This window comes from Hipposideros armiger, unplaced genomic scaffold (assembly GCF_001890085.2).
Source record: "Hipposideros armiger isolate ML-2016 unplaced genomic scaffold, ASM189008v1 scaffold_138, whole genome shotgun sequence".
In the NCBI taxonomy this organism is placed as follows: domain Eukaryota; kingdom Metazoa; phylum Chordata; class Mammalia; order Chiroptera; family Hipposideridae; genus Hipposideros; species Hipposideros armiger.
The window spans coordinates 2,029,204-2,048,445 of record NW_017731488.1 but is presented as its reverse complement, the minus strand read 5'-3'; the positions used below and the strand labels follow the sequence as shown (position 1 = coordinate 2,048,445).

Here is a 19,242-nt window from a genome sequence, read left to right as displayed (position 1 = left end):
AATAAATAAACGTATCTTGTGTTATTTGGCAATAAATGCTATGGAGGAGGGGAGCGGCTGCAATGTGAAATGGGTCAATCAGGGCTGGCCTCACTGAAAGGCTGATATTTGAGTACCATCCTACCAAGGTGAGTGGAGTATATTTTTAGGGGAAGGTCATTCCAGGCCAGGGAGCAGCCAAGGTACAGGCTCCAGGAGAGGGGAGTGTGCCTGTTGCGTTCAAGTTATGACCTGGCCTTGTTTTCACAGCACCACTAAGATGCCAGGAAAGAGGTTAGCGTGGAGCAGAGACAGAAGCAGGAGCCGTGTTGGGCCAGGTGAGCCACACAGGTGAGCCATGGTGGTGGCGTGGACCAGGGTGGCAGAGGTAAAAAGGGCGAGATGTAGTTGGATTCTGGATACATTTTGAGCCAAGGCAAAAGGACAGTTGCTGATGGGCTGGATGTGAGGTTTGGCCTGAGCCATAGGCAGGGTGGAGCTGCCATCAACCGAGATGGGAAAGACCAGAGGGAAGCCAATTGGGGGAAGGTCAGGAGTTTGGTTCTCACTCTGGGAACTGTGTCTCATTCATCTATTGCTTCCCCAGCGCCGACGTAATAATGTCCAACAAATGCTTGTTGAATGAATGAATGAATGAATGAATGAATGAATGAATGAATGGATGAATGGGCAAAGTTAGGAGGGCTAGGGAGCCAAGGCCAACTAGTGAGGGTCTTGGGGGGGACGACACCTGACCCTCTTCCCCACCCCCAGCACTGGGCCTCCTGGCTGGCTCAGGCCCATGCCCACACAAGTACTCATACAAGCCCTCTCCTACCTTCGTTCCTGCAAGGGGGGCTTTCAGGCTAGCCGAGGCCTGGGCCTGTCTGGAATGCCATTCACACAGTTGCCCTGGGGCTTGGAGGGAGGACGAAAAGGCAGGGCACTGTGACAGGGAGGACTGAGCTGGGCTCATTCTAAAATACATCTCTGGGCCTGGCTGAGTAGCTCAGTTGGTTAAGAGCTCGATCAAGAGTGCGAGCTCTGAGCAACAGGGTCGCCTGTTCGATTCCCAGCCTGAGCTGAGCTGCCACTGAGCTACCAACAGGTGGCAGGATGGCTCAGCTAAAAAGAAAGAAAGAAAAAAAAAAGGATAAGGATAAAAATAAACAAACAAACAAACATCTCTGGTCTCTGCCAAGGGCTCTGGGCCTCCATCGGGCTCCTCAGGGCTCCTCAAAGCCACTAGCGGTTCCCTTCCTGTACCTGGGCTCTGATCAGTGGGATAGAAGTCAACACTTTGGGGTGATGGGTGTAGGACAGGGTAGGAGAGAGAGGACAGCAGCAGGAAGAGGGAGAGGAGGAGGAGGGGGCAGCCTGGGCTCTGGTTTAGTGTGGTGAGGCTTCTGGGAGGAGGCAGAAGACTTGTTTCCTGCAGGGCAGGCTTGAAACAGGCCTTTATGTGGGTTTGAGGACAAGGAGTTGCTCTGGATGGCATCCCAGAGCTCTGAGCACTGCAGTGTTTGTTTCATGGCATGGTGGTGTCACACTGCCTGGGATTGCTTCCTGCCTGACATGCCAGGTGTCCTAGTGGCCAACGTGCCCAGGCAGAAAATGGAGGCTAACATCATTGTGTTTGATCTGAAGTGTTCCCTCTTTGTACCCTGATTCTGCTTCCCTCCCACTCTTTCTTTTCTGGGATGGGCCTGAACTCTCCAGAAGAAATGCATCTAGTCCTCCAAAAGAAAAGGGTCTGAGCACTTGTAGTGCTGTGTGGTTAAGAGCACAGCTCAGGTGCTCTTAATGAGCTGTGTGTTCCTGTACAAGTTACTTCACCATTCTGTGCTTCTGTTTCCTCATCTGTAAAATGCTGATAATAGCTCCTTCCTCAAAGTTTTGCTGGAAAGAAGATTAAATGAGAGCAGGAAACTAGCAAAAGGTATCCTCTATTCCTCCTCATTCCCAGAAGGAGGTGAGGTGACTTGCCCAAGGGACAGCAAGCTTCCACCTGGGGTAGATCAGGACCAGGACTTGGTTTTTCCCTCCTGCACCCATGTTCTTCCTGCTGCACCATGTCTGTTCAGTAAGAAAAAAGACACTTGGAGCTCCAGTGGGCCATCACCGTGGAAACCCATCTGCTGCTGCTTGTCTGCTGCTGTTTGTTCCTTCAGCTCTGAGCTGTCTGGGTGTCTCACTGCAGAATTAACCAGTGCAGTAGGCTGGAGGCTCTGGGAGCCTCTGGGGTTTCAGCTTTCCTTTGGTTGAACACAGATAACCCCAAACCATGGTGAATCCCCTCAGGACCCTGTGATATAACTCAAGCTTCAGCTAAAGTGAGTGCCTCCTCAGTGCCACGCGGATGCAGAGCAGTTCCTGGCCATAGTGGATAACTCACACCTGCACCCCACCTGGGAGAGGGCCAGGGGAACAGCCCAGGGGACCAGGGGATGGGAGTGGGGGAAGCAATTCTGGCCTCTGCTCCTCCCGCAGGCATGGTGTGTGACCTCGGACAAGTCACCCTTTTCTGGGCCTTCAATTTCTCTTCTTTCTTTCTTGCTTGCTTGCTTGCTTGCTTTTTTTTTTTTTTTTTTTTTTTTTTTTTTTTTTTTTTTTACCGGGAAACAGTGTGTTTTTCCAGGACCTATCAACTCCAAGTAAAGTAGTTGTTTCAATCTGGTCGTGGAGGGCTCAGTTCAGTGACCCATGCAGGGATCGAACCGGCAACATTGGTGTTATGAGCACTGCGTTCTAACCAACTGAGCTAACCAGCCACCCCTGGGCCTTCAATTTCTTATCATCAGCCTAGCGTGGTAGCAGGACTAGCTTTCCAGAGCAAAGATTCTGGAATTCTTACTGAGAAGTAACCCTGACACAATTCAAGTCAGTCCTTCTGACTTGTCCTTTCCCATCCTTTCAACACTTGACTTTGTTAAGGAAAAGTATACAAAACTTGGAAGTGAGGCAAGGAGGAGACTGTGTGACCTTCATCAGTCCACTGGGACATTATCTACAAGCCCCCAAAGGTCATGTGATAACTCCCTGTGTGTTCGGGCCCAGACATTTTATAAGTCTGAGAACTAAGTTGCTAATTTGCAGAAAACAGGTGAAATACAAATTATTTTTGTCTAATAGTGATATAAATGATTTCTGACCAGTAGAGATTATAGGTTAAAACCCAAAATTTATATACAGGTCATGTGCTGTAGGACTTTCACTGTTGGAATCTGACTAGTAATCTTATTCCAGCATTCTTTGTGTTTCTTTGACTATATCAGTGTAACGTAGGAGCTCGACTCCTGGCAGGTTCTTGGATTCCATGGGGCCAAAAAAAGACAATGGAGCCACAGGTAAGGGGTTCACACCACAGGTATATTCTCCAGGCGGCTGGTTGAGACATAGGCACAGCATCCCCACCCACTGGGGCAACCCTGACAGTTAAATAGCATGCAGAACAAAGGGGCTTACAGCCAGCTGGTTACATAAGGGGGGACATCCAGCTGGTCTGAGCGGGCATGGGAACAAGCCAGTGACCTTGTAAGCAAGGCCAAGAGCCTGGAAACTGCTCTCCTGGCCCTTTCCCTACAATCAGTCAGTCCATCGAAACTGCTTTTCTCATCTTGACAGTTTCCTCATGAATGAGTGAAATACAACTTTGACGCCTGCTCACTACGCATTTTTGTGATAATTTTTTTGGATATTTAGAAAAGTATGTTTGATAGCTCACTGAGCCTCATTTTTCTCTTCTGTAAAATGGGGAATTTAAGGGAGGGGCTGACAAATTTGCTGACCCTGAGCCAGGCACGATTGAGATCTTTAGATCCCTGATTTCATTTAAGCCTCACAGCAAAATTCTTAGAGGTGAAATGATTGCCCCAAGGCTACACAGCCAGTAACAGAGCCTGGATTTTTAACCACTGCATCACAGGGAGCTAATTCCTGCTTCAAAGGCTTATTGTGGAGCTGGTTGAATAACAGAACATGTGGAACGTGCTTGGCAAACTGTACAGGTGTGCACACATATGAGTAATTATAGTCAGCCCAAGGCTACCTTCTAACCAGCCACACCTAGACATGGCCCAGAATCTGGGCTCCCCTTCCCTGGCAGGTGGGTTTCTGCCTCCTGTAGGGTGGGTTTCTGTTGTCTAGAGAAAGCCAGAGGGGATCGAGGTGAGCAGGCGTTGCTGGTCCAACCCCTCACAGGACTGAAACTGCAGGGAGCTTTCAGCTCTGGTCACTCCTTTGGGGCCTGTATTCCTAGAACAGAAGTCTGGGGGACAGCAGGACTGGACAGGCCAAGTAGAGTACATTTCAAACCCTGGTCTTGAAGTCATTCTGTTCCATCCTCCTGAGTGTTTCAACCTGAATGAGATCTTCTCTGAAAGCTTCAGAAGCCATGCCAGCCTCCCCTAAGTTCCCAGACCGCCCCCCCCCTCCCATCAGAGCAACACACCCAGACAACTTCACCTCAGCCCTGGGGGCCAAGGGGTTAGTCAATGGGGCCAGTTTGGCAAACGTTTACCTTAGCAGCAGGCCGATAATTATCAGCCTGCTTTCCAAAGCTGAGGCATGAAGATTTATTTCTCCTTTCCTCCCTCCCCCAGGATGCCACTTGGCAGAGTAAACACAGCTTTCTGTTGGTCCTTTGAGGAGATGCCGAGCAGAGGGGTAAGAGCTGGGGCAGGGATCAGGCCCCGAGGTGGGCTCCGAGGAGGAGATTCAGAGATTCAGGGGCTCAGTTCCATTTCTCCGGGAGTCCCAGCCCCACCTCGGGAGCCTGGTCTAGACTGACACTCCTTAAGATGTCATAATTACGGTCGTAGTTGATGGAGCCTCTGCAAAGGCTGGACCTCTCACATACATCGCATCATGTAATCCCCAAGACCACCGGAAGAGCTAGGTGCCCTTATCTCTGCTTCCAAATTAGGGAAGGGAGATGCAAAGAGGTGAAATCGCACATTTGGGTCACCCAGCTAGTGGGTGGTAGAATGGGGACCAAAGCATGATCTGTCTGATATCAGACCTGCTGGATTTTCTACTTTCCCTTATAAAAGACAAGGCTGTCAATTTGTTGAGTATCTACTATGTGCCAGGCACTATGATGGACACTATTTCTATCTCTAATCTGAAAGTGCCATTTCCTAGAATGCCTTTCCTATGCCATTAACATCAGAAGAGTGAGATGATAGTACAGTCCAGTAACTGGGGGAGGAAACATAGGCATGAATCCCAGAGATAAAAACAGGATGAGCCTCAAGTTGCTTCTTGTAATGCAAACGGCATCCTCATCAGATGTCCACCAGGTCCTGTTGCCTCCACCTCCAAACAAACCCTGACCCTAGCTTGCCTCCCACTGCCCCTGCTCCCAGCCTAGTCCAGGCCATCATCATTGGCTCATCTGGGCTGGCCTCTGGCCTCTGATTCCTTTTGTCTCACCAAAAGACTATCTCCTCACAGCAGCCAGAGGGTTTGTTAAAATGTAAACCCCATCCCTCCTTGGCTGTAACTCTGTATTAGCCATGTCTTTGTAGTTTCTGTATTTCGATGCTTTGACAAGGTGGGGTGGGGCAGGGCTTGCTGACTCTGGAGGGACTCCCCCTCCCAGGGCTAGCCAATACCTCGAGATTGAGAGCAAGCAACTCACCCTTGAACTTGCCTTTTAGATGCAAGCCAATCAATCCAGAGCCCATACCCATAGCTACCACCTGTACTGGACTCTCACACTTGGGGACTACCCCTCTGCCCTATTCACCCCAGGACCAGGTACCAGACAACTGGGTACAGCCCCTATGCCTCAGGTGCTTCCCCTGGAGCATGGCTTGCCCCTCCTTTTGGGATCTGTAAATACAGCAAATTGTTTTTTCAATGGCAGTTGTCTTCTGCTCTGTGGTCTGAAATAATAATAATAAATTATAATAAAACTGAAATAATAATAAAACCTATATTTTAAAACAAACTCCCCAGTGGCTCCCATCACACAGGATAAAATCCAGGCTCCTTTCCACGGCCCAGAAGGCCCTCCATGACCTGGCGCCTGCCTGCCCCCCAGACCTTGTCTCCTGTCTCCATTCCCGGCTCACTGTGCTCCAAGCCCACTGCCTTCTTTCTATTCCTCAGACCCAGCAAAGGGGTTCCCACCGTAGGACCTTTCCCCGGGCTGTTCCCTCTGCATGGAACATTCTTCTCCCAGAACCCAGCATGGGTGGCTCCTTATTGACATCTAGGGCTCAGTTTATAAGTAGCCTTCTCAGAGAGGCCTTCTCTGAACACTCGCCATCAAGGGATAATAATAGCTAGCATGTTTTCCATGTGTCAGGCACCCTTTTATGTACTTTCCATGTATTCACTCTTTGAATCCTCAAAACAACCCTATAAGATAGGTATTATTATTATTATTTCCATTTTGCAAGTGAGGAAACAGAGGCTCAAAGAGGGTAAGTGACCAGAGTCTCACGGCTAACAGGCAGGAGAGCCGGGACTCAAACCCAGCAGCCCATTTCAAACCCACACTGGGAATCACTGCACCTTATCTCCTGGCGCAGAGTAAGTTTAAAATAACTATTAGCTATTATTTTTTTATTATTATGGTTTTTAACAGAGGCTGAATTCCACCCTCCTATTTTCTTGAATGACATACGAATTCCTTTGCCACAATCCCTCCTGCCCCCTATTGTCTTACACCAGTTTACCTGACTTGCTTGGACCCTGAAGGCATTCGTGTTTGCAACCCCTGCTCTGGGTGCCTGTTACTCATTCACTAATTCTTTTAACCAACACTCACTGTGCCAGGCGCCCTAGTAGGCCCACAGAGACAAATAAGATGGCATCCGTGCCCTCAAGGAGTCCGTGGCCATGTCGGGAGGCTGACCTGCACACAGGTTGTTCCAAGGCACTGTTATGTGTGCCGTCGTGGAAACGTCCATGAGTGTTAGGGATTCAGCTAGGAAGGATTTCCCGGAGAAAGTGCCATCTCTGCTGGGTTTGGAAGACTGGACGGGAAGCAGACAGGAAAGATGCAGCACAAGCAAGCGGAAACGGCACAAGCAAGCGGAAACGGCACAAGCAAGCGGAAACGGCACAAGCAAACGGAAACGGCACAAGCAAGCGCATACAAGTGGCTGAGTGCGCGCCTGTCTAGGGACGACTGGTCACTTCGGATGAGAAAGAGGAGTGAATCTGACTGGCCGAAGGAAATTGATCCAGATCTGGGCTTCTGATAAGAACTGCAACCTTTATTGTGGAGGCTGAGAGCAGTCCTAGAAGGATTTTAAGTAGGGATTCACAGGGCATTGTCAGTAGGGTTCCACGCCCACCCCACCCCCATTTTCCCAAACCTGTTGAGAACTTGGTCTCTTCCAAGCCAGCTCATGTTCTTTAGGCTGGGGAGCCTTTTCCAGGCATTTGATGGGATTGATGACAAGGCTGGGAGCCAGGAAAAAAAGATTAAGAGTGGGAATTCAGGCCTTCCTTGGCCTCTGGGCTGCCCTGAGCTGGCCTAGTCTCCAAGAATCATTTTTGATGAGAGATTCTGGGAAGCAGGCCATTGCCAAGGCCAAGTAAGCTCCTGAAGAAATGGGAAGGAGCCCTAAAGTAGAAAGAGTAATAATGTCCTCACCAGTTTTCCCCTCCTAGGTGGGCGTGGTCAAGATGTCCGGCCCCTCCCTTTGCAGGACGCTCCCTCAGCCTGGCCTCCTTCCTCTGTGCTCTGTAGGTAGTTCCTCGTCCTCCAAGATGGGGCTCTGGCAACCTCCGTGGGCGATGTGCCTTCAGTTGTAAAGTTAGGTCTGACGGAGGGGGAATGTGGGAGCAGGCTGAGAGACCCCAATTTCTATCCTTTCCCTCCAGCCAGGCATCAAGGTGTGACAGCAGACAGGTAGATGTGGGTTTTGATCCTGCTTTTGCCAGTCATTAACTCTAATACCTTGGGCTAGTCACCTGGTCTCTGAACCTCGGTTTCCTGACCTGCAAACTGGGAATGACACTACCGATGTCTCAAAATCATTGTGCCAACTGAATGAGATCAGGTATCCCAAGTACATGGCACAAACATGATTCTTGCCAGTGCCGGACACTGGTGGCTAGAGTTCCTCAGGTGGAGGGTGGCAGGGAGGGAGTGAAGGTGACACTGATGGACCACAATGGACTCAAGCACCTGTGTTGCCAGAGGAGACAGCACTTGCAAAGGCATGGAGCGTGACAGGGCATGGCAGGATTGAAAATGTTAAGTAACAATAATTGAGAAAGACAGTTACTATTCTTGACCTTTATTAAGCATATACTTTACCTGTTAGTAGGATGCTAAAAGAGGATTCATCTGGACTCCAGCTGGGTCTCAATGCTGAAAACAGTAGGTGCGTGTACAGATGTAGATGTGAACAAAAACCATCTCCATCTTTGTGTCTGATCATGCTATGACCTTTGACCAACCTCACCATCCTTAGTAAGCATAGCAAAACCTTCTAGTTAATGATTATCTGTGTTCCCTAAAATGTAACCATAAATACTTTTGTTAGTAATGGCCAGGACAACTGAGATGAATATTCAACTGGAGATAGTATTGACCACCAGGAGGTATGGCTCCTGGCACCACTACATGCTTTGTTCCTTTTTGTCTTGTCAATCATTAGTATCTGAGTTATATTACAAAAACAGTATGATAACAGGAGTCTGTAGTGGAGAAAATTTGTGCAGAACTGCTGGGTGCTTTGTCTGCTTCGTCTGCTCCTGTCCAATCTTCCTGTAAGGAAATTACCCTATAATAAATTATGTTATATTCTATGGAATTGCCTGCTTCATCTTTCAGTCTGAAGATAACGTCTCATTATAGTGGCCATTACACCTTTGCCTCACCATCAGACAGTGCAACTATATTAGAGCAGGACGCAAGTCAATTCCTCCATCACTAGCCCATTGTCTACTAACTTCCAGGCTGTAATACAAGAAAGAACTAAGAGTTCTCGAGTTGGTTTCACACCCAGATGGGATATTTTAGGAGAGCTTGTTTGAAGGTTGTGATTGGAAAATAAAGACTATTTCAGAATTTTGCTTTTTCTCAGAGACTTATGGGAAAGCTAATTAAGATAAGCTTCAGAGTCCCTTCTGAGGCTCTGGAGTGTGGCAGGGGGTGTGTGGGGGGATATTTTGCAATGTGTTCACACAGTCATATGTTATGCAAATTCTGAAACAGTAAGATATTTTAAATTTCTTTTTCTTAAAGAGGGTCCCCCAAATTGTATAAGTTTCTAGCCCCACAAAACCTGGATTCACCTCTGCCCTCTATCAAATCCAAGCCATTTAAGTGATCCATGGGTAAGCTCATTTAATCCTTGTGTCGACATAAGAAATGTCCAAACCTGTAGAGAATTTTCATAAGTTTATTTTAGCCAAACTGATGACATATGCTGGGAAGCAAGATCTCAAATGCTCCAGAGAATAACAGTTTTACGGTTTTTATACATTTGAAATTAAGGAAGCAAAGTAAGGAAGAGGAGGTGGGAGAAAGCAAGGCAGGGATGGGTAACATGCTAGTTAACAAGGTCATGTGCTCTCTTGGGGGTTAATACCCCCTTCTAGAGGTATTCTGGCATTTCAAAGGTGTGTTAACCTAGATGCACAAAAACAATAGACAGGGCTGGCTTAAAACCTTTCACTAAAGAAGTTACAGGCCTGGGGCGGGACTGCCCACCATGACCTGCCCAGTTAGGAATTTATGGTCAGATCACCCTGTGAGGCTACTTCCCATAAAACCCCTTTTTTTGGTACATTTGCATCCACTCTAGAATGTAGATAGTACTGTTGTTATCCCCATTTACAGATGAGGAAACTGAGGCTTAGCGAATAGTCATTGCACAAGATTTCACAGTAAGTGGTAGATTTGGGACTTCGAGTTCATAACCTGTGTCCAAAGCCCAGGGCCTTAACTATAGTGCTTTCCGATGGTATATATGTTTTCTTGTCCACTTTCCCCACCAACCAGGAGGTTTCTAAAGACATAAAGACAAATCATTTGTATATACCTAGCACCCAGCCCAGAGGAGACATCAGCACATGTTGGTATATAAAAAAGAAAAGCAGCCCCTGATAGCTGGGAGCTGGACCTTGGTGTTCCCTGGCTGAACATAAACAATTTCACAAATCCACCTCAGACAAGGCCACTCTGTGACCCTGATGGATCAAGATACAAATAAGACCACACCGTAATCACATCTGAACACAGACAACACGAGAACATTGTCCAAACCACAAAAAGGACCAACCAGTCCCCTATCCTGGCTCATATAAGAGACTATTGCTTTTTACTAAAGACTACTCTAACCTCAATCAAGTCTTCCCTCCTTCTAGATAAGAATTATTAAAATCCCCAATCATAGAATTACCCCCACTTCCTGACAGTTTAAAGGTGAAGAATGTGGATGGTCTGGTCACCATGATGAGGAGGAAGCAAAGTCCATACGTGTCCTTGTAGCAATCATTGATCCAGGATGTTTGTCGTTGGGCCTTGAGCTGAGTTTAGCAACAGATCAGCAACTTAACAATAATTCCAAGCACTGAGGCATGAGACATGCATAGACCCCCACCTCTTTAATGACCTCCTGACTCCATTTTAAGTGATTGTCTTAGCATTGCTTATTCCATTTTATTTCCTCCATTATTGGGAGAACAGGAAATCCAAAGCTGGTCATTCAAAAACCAACTTAAAGTAACTTAGCAACAAGGTAAAAGCCAGAGTGGGATGGTAGCTGACTAGAAGAAAAACTTGGGCCATTGGAGGAGAAGATCTATAATGAAAAAAGGCTGGAAAATCAACCGCTTGCTGAAAATTTAAAGCATTTAGGTGTTTATCCCAGAAGAGATTAGATTGGAAGGAAATGCAGTAGAACTTTGTTTTATTTTGCAACAGGAAGGAACTTGGGCCCAAGGCAGATTATCTTAACAGTGACTAAAAAGAGGTAAAAGAAGATGTGGCATCCTTTTTCCTGGGAAGTTTAAAACTCAACCAGCAAATGTCCTCAGCATGGCCTGGTCTAGGAGCAGGAGACAGAGAAATGACCTCCAGCTGCCCCTCTCATGACTAGGGACTCTGGTTAGTCATGAGTGTTCTGGGCCAACTGCAGAACACTGATTAATTAGCCAAAGGGAGACCCTCTCTGATCTGCACTAAGCTTTTTATATTCTGCCCTCACTGCCACCTACGACAGCTTTAATTAAGTCTGGGGCTTAATTACCAGTGTGGCGCTGCCAGCACTCTCTCCTGATGACTTTATCTTGGCTCCTGGAAAAATGGTGATGGTAACAGTGTATCAGGAAGAGAGATGACCCCAAGGAAGCTTAAAGGACAGACTCTGGACACTGGTGATTTGAGGGTACGCGGGGTGGGTGGATGGAAGGATCAGCTACAGGACTCAGCACCTGACCTCAAGTTGTTCACCGTTTATTGGAGGGTTAAGACCTCCCACTTAGGAGATTGCACAAGGCGGTGTGAGGTAATCCCCCAAATGAAAGGTGCACACAAATATCCTAGCAACTGAGAGCGGGCAGAGGTCCTTTGGGACTGGAGGAATCAGAGAAACTTCATGGAGAGAAAGGGAGGACTTAGAGGAATTTTCAAAGACAGGATTAGACAGGCCCCAGGCAGGACAGTACCTAGTGGAGGGAAGAACATGAGTGTGGAGGTGTCAGTGAGAACCTGATACATCTTGAGAATGGTGGGGAGATAAACGTAGCTGGGAGCAGGGCAGGGCAGAAGAGAGGGGGTTCCTGTCAGAGATGAGCACGAGTAGCACTTCTGGAGGAGAAGGTGGGGGACCAGCTTGGGGAAGACCTTGAATGTCAGGTTAAGGAGCTGGGACCTCATTCAGTAGGTGGTAGAAAGCTGCTGAAAGTTTTTGAGCTGCCTGAATGATCCAAATTTCTTATGGAAGTTTACAAGGCTCTTGTGAATGTGGTCCTGTCTATCCTCAGGTGTCTCCATGTTCCATCCCTTACACGGTGCCTCAGCGGAGTGAAAAACTTTCTTCACACTCCCTGTACTAAGTCCTATTCCTTTAGTTCTCAATGTTAACTTCTCTCTAAGATCTCTAACAGGCCTTGCTGACAAATTCCCATTTCCCCCATGCCTGGGCAGGTGCCCCCTTTCAAGGCTCCCACAACCCCTTGCGTTTCCATTATTAGAATACATGACTGTGTTGTAAGTATTCATTTGTGGGATCCTCTGCTAGACTGGATTCTTTTGAGGCTGGTGGCATCTTTGGTGGCATCTTGTTCACCTATGTGTCCCTAAGAACCAGCATACGACCAGAAAAGAGAGAACGATGGAGGGGCTGGGGCTGGAGGATAGGGAGGACCAGTGATGTATCAGTTTTCTCCTTGTTCTTAGCCAGTGAGTTTCTGGAAGACAAAGGAAAATCACAAGTGTCAACAGGTAAAGGTTGGTAGGAAATGTGCCCTTAAGTCGAATGAACAGTGTCATAGTCTCACAGGAAGCAAAGTTGGGGTGTACACAAAACAAGTTCAGACCTCCTCCTCCCCTCCCTGAGGATAAAGTGAAGCCACGGTTATTTCTAGGCACGTCTGGGAATCGGTGAGGCGGAAGGTTATTAACGGGACTATTAGAAGAAACCTCCGCTACAACCTTGTAATCTTGGCGGCCGTTCTTTGACCACCAGGGGGAGGAATCACACCACATCCCGGACCTTGGGCGGTTTCACCCAACGACAAAGGGCCGCGTAGAACTCTGAGAATTGTATTCCTAGGATCGTATTGAGCAATCTGCGCGATGCACCACGGGAGTTATAGTTTTGGACAGAGAGGCGATAAATACTTTTAAACACCGATGTTGAGTTCTAAAAACTACAACTACCAAAGGGCCATGGGCTCCTGGGCGGTTGCTCGTTTCCGTCGAGATGACCGTCCGGGCAGTTTCTGAGAGGTCAACTTGACTGGGTAAGTTTGGTGGGAGAAAACTCCTATTCTGAACTGAGGTGTACGCAGACTTGCTCAGATTCCAACCCAGTTTGGGGCTCCTTTTCTCATCCCAGGAACTTCACAGTAATCTTTCTTCCTTTTCGTTTCCTATTCAGACGCCTCCAATAGCCACCAACACCCGTAATTCTCCCACTGCCTTCTCAAGCCTTCAGTACTGGCGCCTCTGCTATCCCAGCCTGCGCTTTTGCCTTGGGATCCAGCCCCCACAACCCCACCCTGAGCCCACAGCTTCAGCTCTCTGAAACCTGCACTTTATGCACCACCCCTTCTGTGTGCCTCACTCACTCTTAACCTTCACTGTTGCTGTTCATGCTAGTGGAAGAAGGATTGCCACTTCTCTTGCCCAGTCCACAGAAGAGCCCAGTGCAGACCCGGGTTCTAGTCCCACTCTGCCGCTCACTCGCTCTGTGACCTTGGGCAAATCGTACAACTTCTCTGGGGTTCCCTTTCTTCATCTAGTCTACAAAACCGAGATGAACATTGCCCTATCTTAGAATGAGGCTGTGTTGTGGAGCCAATAAGCTAATAGGTGTGAAAGTGCTTTGTAAACTGTAAAGCCCCCACAAACGAGAGAGATTATTTTTATTATAATTATTAATGCTCTGGAACACTCTTATCTTGGCACTTTTTCTAGCTCTGCCCCCTTGTTGCTTAAGCCTGTCCCTTGAGTGCTTGGTGTCTCCATTCTCTAAGAGCAGGATGCTATTTCCTCACTTCCTCCAGAGACCAAAGGTCAGACTAATGAGCTTTTAAGTCTCCAGAGAGCTTTGCCTGAAAGGCAGCCCCAGAGAAGTGCTTATCTTGGACACTGTCCTGAAATAGCTGGTGGTGAAAAGTCCACACAGCTGACAGAAGAGCGGTTTCTGTTCACTGGAAAAGGCCCCAATGGGAGATGGACAGCTGCAGTGTAAGCTTATCTATTTCCTCTGGGCTCTTCTGGGCCTGTATAGCAGACTGTGGTTTTGGTAGGGGTGTGTTCAAGCCAGAAAAGGCTGGGAGGAAAGAATCTATTTTGCTAAAGAGTTTAATCCAGGAAAAATGAAAGAGACCTTGGCTGGATATGATAAAAGAGACACAGCATTGTCAATTAATAACTAACATTTTTATGAGCACTTAAAATGTACCAGGCCCTAAGCAATATCAATTTCCTTATTTAAATTTCACTTAAATTTAATTTCACTTATGTCCCCATTTTACATATAGGGAACTTAGGTTCAAAGAGGTCATGTAATTAGTTATAATAACAGTGATAGTTAGGGCTACCATCTATGGTTATGGTGCCTTCTGTATGTCAGGTGCTTTACATACATTATTTCATTTAATCCGCATCAACAACTTCATGAGTGATTGTTATTATTTCTGCCATGTGGATAAATCCTCAGAGGCTTAGAATTTAAGGAAGTTGCTCAAGATCACACAGCCAATTAAGTGGCACAGGTGGAATTCAGACTTCACCCAAGACTTTCTTTCCCCACTATCACATATAGCCTTATTTTTAGATCAAAAAGACATATTAAAGAATTGAGAAAGTTTAAATCAGAGCCAAATAAAGGAACATTTATTGGGTCCCTACTACGTGGGGAAAGCATGAGGATAGATGGTTTGGCCTGCAAAGAAGTATAAAATACTTAAAGAAGTCTTTTTTTTTTTTTTAAGATTTTTATTGGGGAATTGGGGAATGGGAACAGCGCTGGGGAATTGGGGGAAGGAGGACAGACAAGTTGCTGTCCTTTTGTTCTTCAGTCTAGTTGTGGAGGACGCTGCTTCACTGGCCCAAGTTGGCACCATCATTGCGCTCTTCCCTGGCGAGGCAGATCAGTCGCCGGCTTCTGGACGGCCGCTCACTGCGGCTGCTGGCCGCTCACGCTGGCTGCTGGCTACACACGGTAGCCCATGGCAACCCACTGCCACAGGGACTGCAGCCTACGCCGTCGCCAGCGACCCACGGCAGCCCAGCTCCAGGTTGAACTGTTGTTCAGCATCTTAGCTGTAGAGGGCAGTGTCACTGGCCCTCATATGTGGGATCCGAACCTGGGCCCTCTGGCATCCCAAGCGAGTTCTTAACCATCGCGCCACTCGGCCGGCCCAAGAAGTCTTTACCTCTGTAGTACAGCCGAAGAGATAAGGCATGAGTGTGTAAAAAATTAAATAGCACTTATTGGATAAATTGATTATTAAGACCTGTTATATGCATGACTCTACATTAAGCCCAGTGATTGGCAGGAATATGCTTCTGGCAGCCATGGAGATTAAACCAGACGAAATCATAGTCATTATCATTTCATTAATATGAAAATGGTGGACTGGAACACTCAGTAAATGTTGCACACACACGTCTGAATAAAAGAAAACTGTATACCATCTGGACCAGAGGTTCTGGAACCTTGCTGATCAGAAACACCTGGGAAGCTTTTAAAGCTTACCTGACTTCTGGGGAAGGAGGCCCTAAAATCTATATTTTTGAAAAGCATCCCAGGTGATTGCAATGATAGATAGGTTCGGGAACCTCTGATTTAGATTATGCTTGGATCACTTGTAGGCAAGTCACTGATTGAAAACTGCTAGAGCTGCTAAAATAACCTCTTAAACTTATCTAAGAACTGTTGTAAGGCAGCCTGTGATTGGTTACTATTATCTAAGAACTGTCGTAAGGCAGCCTGTGATTGGTTACTATTATCTAAGAACTGTCGTAAGGCAGCCTGTGATTGGTTACTAGGGAGTGGATGCAGACCGTGCTTGGAGTTGAGAGGAGGAGGGAAGGTTGGAAGGACTTGGGAGAGCTTCAGAGAGGAACAGAGATTTCATGGGGTCTTGATGAATGGGGCAGGTTTGGAAGGGCGGAGAGTCTTCTAGACAGGCACCATTATGAATTGTTTAGATAAGGTGAGCAAAAGAAGATAGAGACACCAGGGTTGATTTCCTTGGAAAATTCCATAACATATATTAGAAATGACTCTGGATGTTCTGTGTCAATGTTTCTTAGGCAAAATTTGCAAGTCAGATTGGATTTTTTTCCATCTCCTTGTTCTACTTGGGCATCAGTCAATGTGAAGCCAGGGAATGCAGATTCATTTTCATGTTAACCTCACTCTGGCCAATTAGCTTCTTTAGTTTTTATTTCTTTCCAAATGTAATTTAGTTGATGACCTTCCCAGGAACTTTCCAGGACTCCCAGACTAGAAAGTTTCCTCTGTTTAGCTATTTTTAAGTCCATCCATCCTGATTCCTATCCCGAACACTGTTCTCTATGTGGGGTAAGACCAAATTTCTTTCTATAAGAAGTTGCTGTCATTTTGGTCACCTACGTCTGAAATCTGACTCATCTTTGGTTCTTCTGTCTCCCTTGACTTCCCAAATCCACTCAGTTGCCAAATCTCATTGTTTCTACTTTTCACTCAATCAGCAAATATTTGATGGATACTTCCTAAGAGCCAGTTACTACACTTTAAATGCTTTAAATGCATTATTTCATTTTATCTTCATAGCAATTGTATGAAGATGGATAGTATTCCCATTGTATAGATGGGGAATCAGGCTTAGAAAGATCGGATAACTTGCCTAAGGTAAGAAAGCTAGGCAGCAAAGGAGCTGGGGTTTTTCAGTCTTCATCTCTGTCATATCGACAACCTCATTTCCAGAGCAGATTGTAACCCCTTAGCCTAGTGCTTGAGGGATGGCTACCTTCCAAATCCGGTCACACCTTCCTTTTCTCACCTGGCATCCATTACTGACTACTCATTGTTTCTCGTGTGTGCTTTCTTACTTATATGCCTTTGCTCATACCCTACTGCTTGCAAGTCACCTTTTCCCATTTCCCCCTGCTCTCCACTCCCAAGCTCAAGGAGCACTCTTTTTATCTCAAAACTCCTGCGATATCTTATCTGACCCTCTTTTATGGCCATTAGAACTTTCAGCTGCTTCATTGTCATGTGGGTTTATGTGTCTGTAGGTCTGTGTGTGTGCGCGCGCGCGCGCGGTTAAGGACAAGGGGAAAGGAAGGTCAAGGTCTGAGACTAAGCACACGCTCAACTTCACTCTGGCTAAATAGTCCACTGACTACATCAGGAGCTTTGCTTCTTAAGAAGAATCGGGTTTATTTTAAAATTTGCTTCAGAGAAACAAAATGAAGACATCTATAGTAGAAAGACAATCTTTTATTATCTTCCATAGTTAAATGGAATGATGTTAGGATTATTGATTGTTTGGGGTTTTCCACTTGTCATCGCCCAGGGGAGGGGGGGTGCCGGGGGTCTTTTGTCGGTAAGATGTCCAGGGAAAAGAAAGCATGCAGAGCCGACATGAGAAGGAACCAGCTAGCCTTATTTAGTAATAGCAACCATTATGTAGAGGTTTCGGGGGAGGAGAGTGCACAGAAGTGTGCATACTCCCTCCCGCTGCTGTGAATCATGTTTACGTAAAGAGCTTATGTCATCAGAGCCTGGCGCCTGTGCAGCAGGCTCCGGAGTCAAGGTTTGTTATGTCTGGGACCAGGGTCTGTTCGTCAGCCTGCACCCATCTGGACGGCCGGGCCTAGTGCCCAAGGCCGCTGTTTGTGTGGGCCCTGAACTTCGTCCGGAGTCAGGGTCGTACGCCAGCCTGCACACACCTGACTCAGCCCTGTCACCGGGCCCTGTCACCACTGGACCCAAAAGTTGACAATCAGGAGATTTATGTGTAATAATAGTTCTGCTTGTGACCTTGAGCTGTTCATTTAACCACTTAGGACCTTGATTTCTTCATTAGTAAAGCACATGTACGTACTGGGCTGGCGGGGAGAAGGGGGTAGGGTGGAGATGATTGTGGAGAGGATTGACAGAAATGATCTCTAAGGTCTCTTCTTACCCGGACATGCTTTGACTTGAACTCTCTGATCCATCCTACTGTCTTAAAGCAGAATAATGTAATGTAATGATTAAAAATGTGGGCTCAAGACTTAGATGCTTTTGGTTCAAGCAACAGAAATCTAAACTCAGTTGGTTTAACAAAAAAGGGGATTTATTATTGACTCATGTAAGTAGAAAGTCTAGGAGTGGGTCAGGTTTCACGTACAGTATAATCCAGAGATTCTTAATGTCTTCACAAATATGACACCATTTCCCTGATTCTCAGCTCTGCCATCCTCCACGGGTAGCTTCATCCTCAAGGTAGCAAAGTGACTGCAACGGTTCAAGGCTTCACATATATACACATCACTCTAGTTCAAAATAAGAAAGAACTTTTCCACCCTTAATCATCCATCAAACCAAACTCCTAGGGTTTACTCTGATTGGACCAACTTACATCGGGTACCCACTCTTCATCGAAATACTGACGAGGGGATACCAAGGGCGGATTGGCTCAGGTCAGTTTAGGCCCAACTCTAGAGATTAGAGAGGGGTCCGCCACACCCAAATCACAAAGCTACTTGTAGGAGGACAAGATAGAATGGATATCGAGATATTGGGTATCAACAAGTTTGACCACATTCTCCACAGTTCCAGCCACTTCACCCATGATCAAATGCTGGCTCTGCTGGATGTTCTTGGGTAAATTACCTGGCTTTATCAAGCATCATTTTCCTCCTCTGTAAGATGAGATAATAACACTTATCTCAGAGGATTGTTGAAAGGATTCAGTTAAATAATACATGTAAAGCACTTAGTGTAGTTCCTGGCACAGAGTAAGTGGAATGACGATGATCGCGCTGATAGTGATGAGACTGAAGAGGGGTCGAGAGCAGTGGCATCAGCCCCAACGTGGGAAGCAGCCAAGTTCCAGTCAGAAGCTTGCACACCTGCCACGTTGAAGGCTCCTGTTTGATCTACTGCCTCCATCATACTCTTCCGTGTCTCTGCCCTGTTTTGCTCTTACGTCCTGTCTAGAAATGCTTTTCCTCTCCCCACCTCTATGTCTTCCTCACATTTCAAGGCCCAGCATCAGCGCCACCTTTATAGTCAATAGTTTAGGTCAGTGATTTTGTAAATATATACAGTTGACCCTTGAACAACGCAGCGGTTAGGGGTGCTGACCCCTGACAGTCAAAAATCCGTGTATAACTTGTGACTCCCCCAAAACTTAACTAGAGCTGTGCCTCAGTATCTTCAGGGGATTGGTTTCAGGACCCCCACGGACACCAAGGTCCACTTATGCGCAAGCCTGTTCTATAAAGTGGCGTAGAACAGTGCATGCAGTCGGCCCTCCACGTCTGCGGATTCCCAAGCATGGATGGAAAATGCTGTTTTTGATCCACTGTTGTTTGAATCTGAGGACGTGAAACTCAAGAGATATGGAGGCCCGACTGTA

The 19,242-nt window shown here is 46.8% G+C and overlaps 1 long non-coding RNA gene across 2 annotated transcripts; it reads left to right on the top strand.

The window, feature by feature from the left end:
- Positions 1–208: 208 nt before the first annotated feature.
- LOC109386783 (uncharacterized) lies at positions 209–8,724 on the top strand. Of its 2 annotated transcripts, XR_002124845.1 has the most exons (4): positions 209–330; positions 3,255–3,326; positions 4,581–4,644; positions 5,640–8,724. It is a non-coding gene; the product is annotated as an uncharacterized LOC109386783 (long non-coding RNA). The 2 variants fall into 2 exon arrangements; XR_002124844.1 differs by having other exon boundaries at positions 4,581–8,724.
- The last annotated feature ends 10,518 nt before the right edge of the window (positions 8,725–19,242 follow it).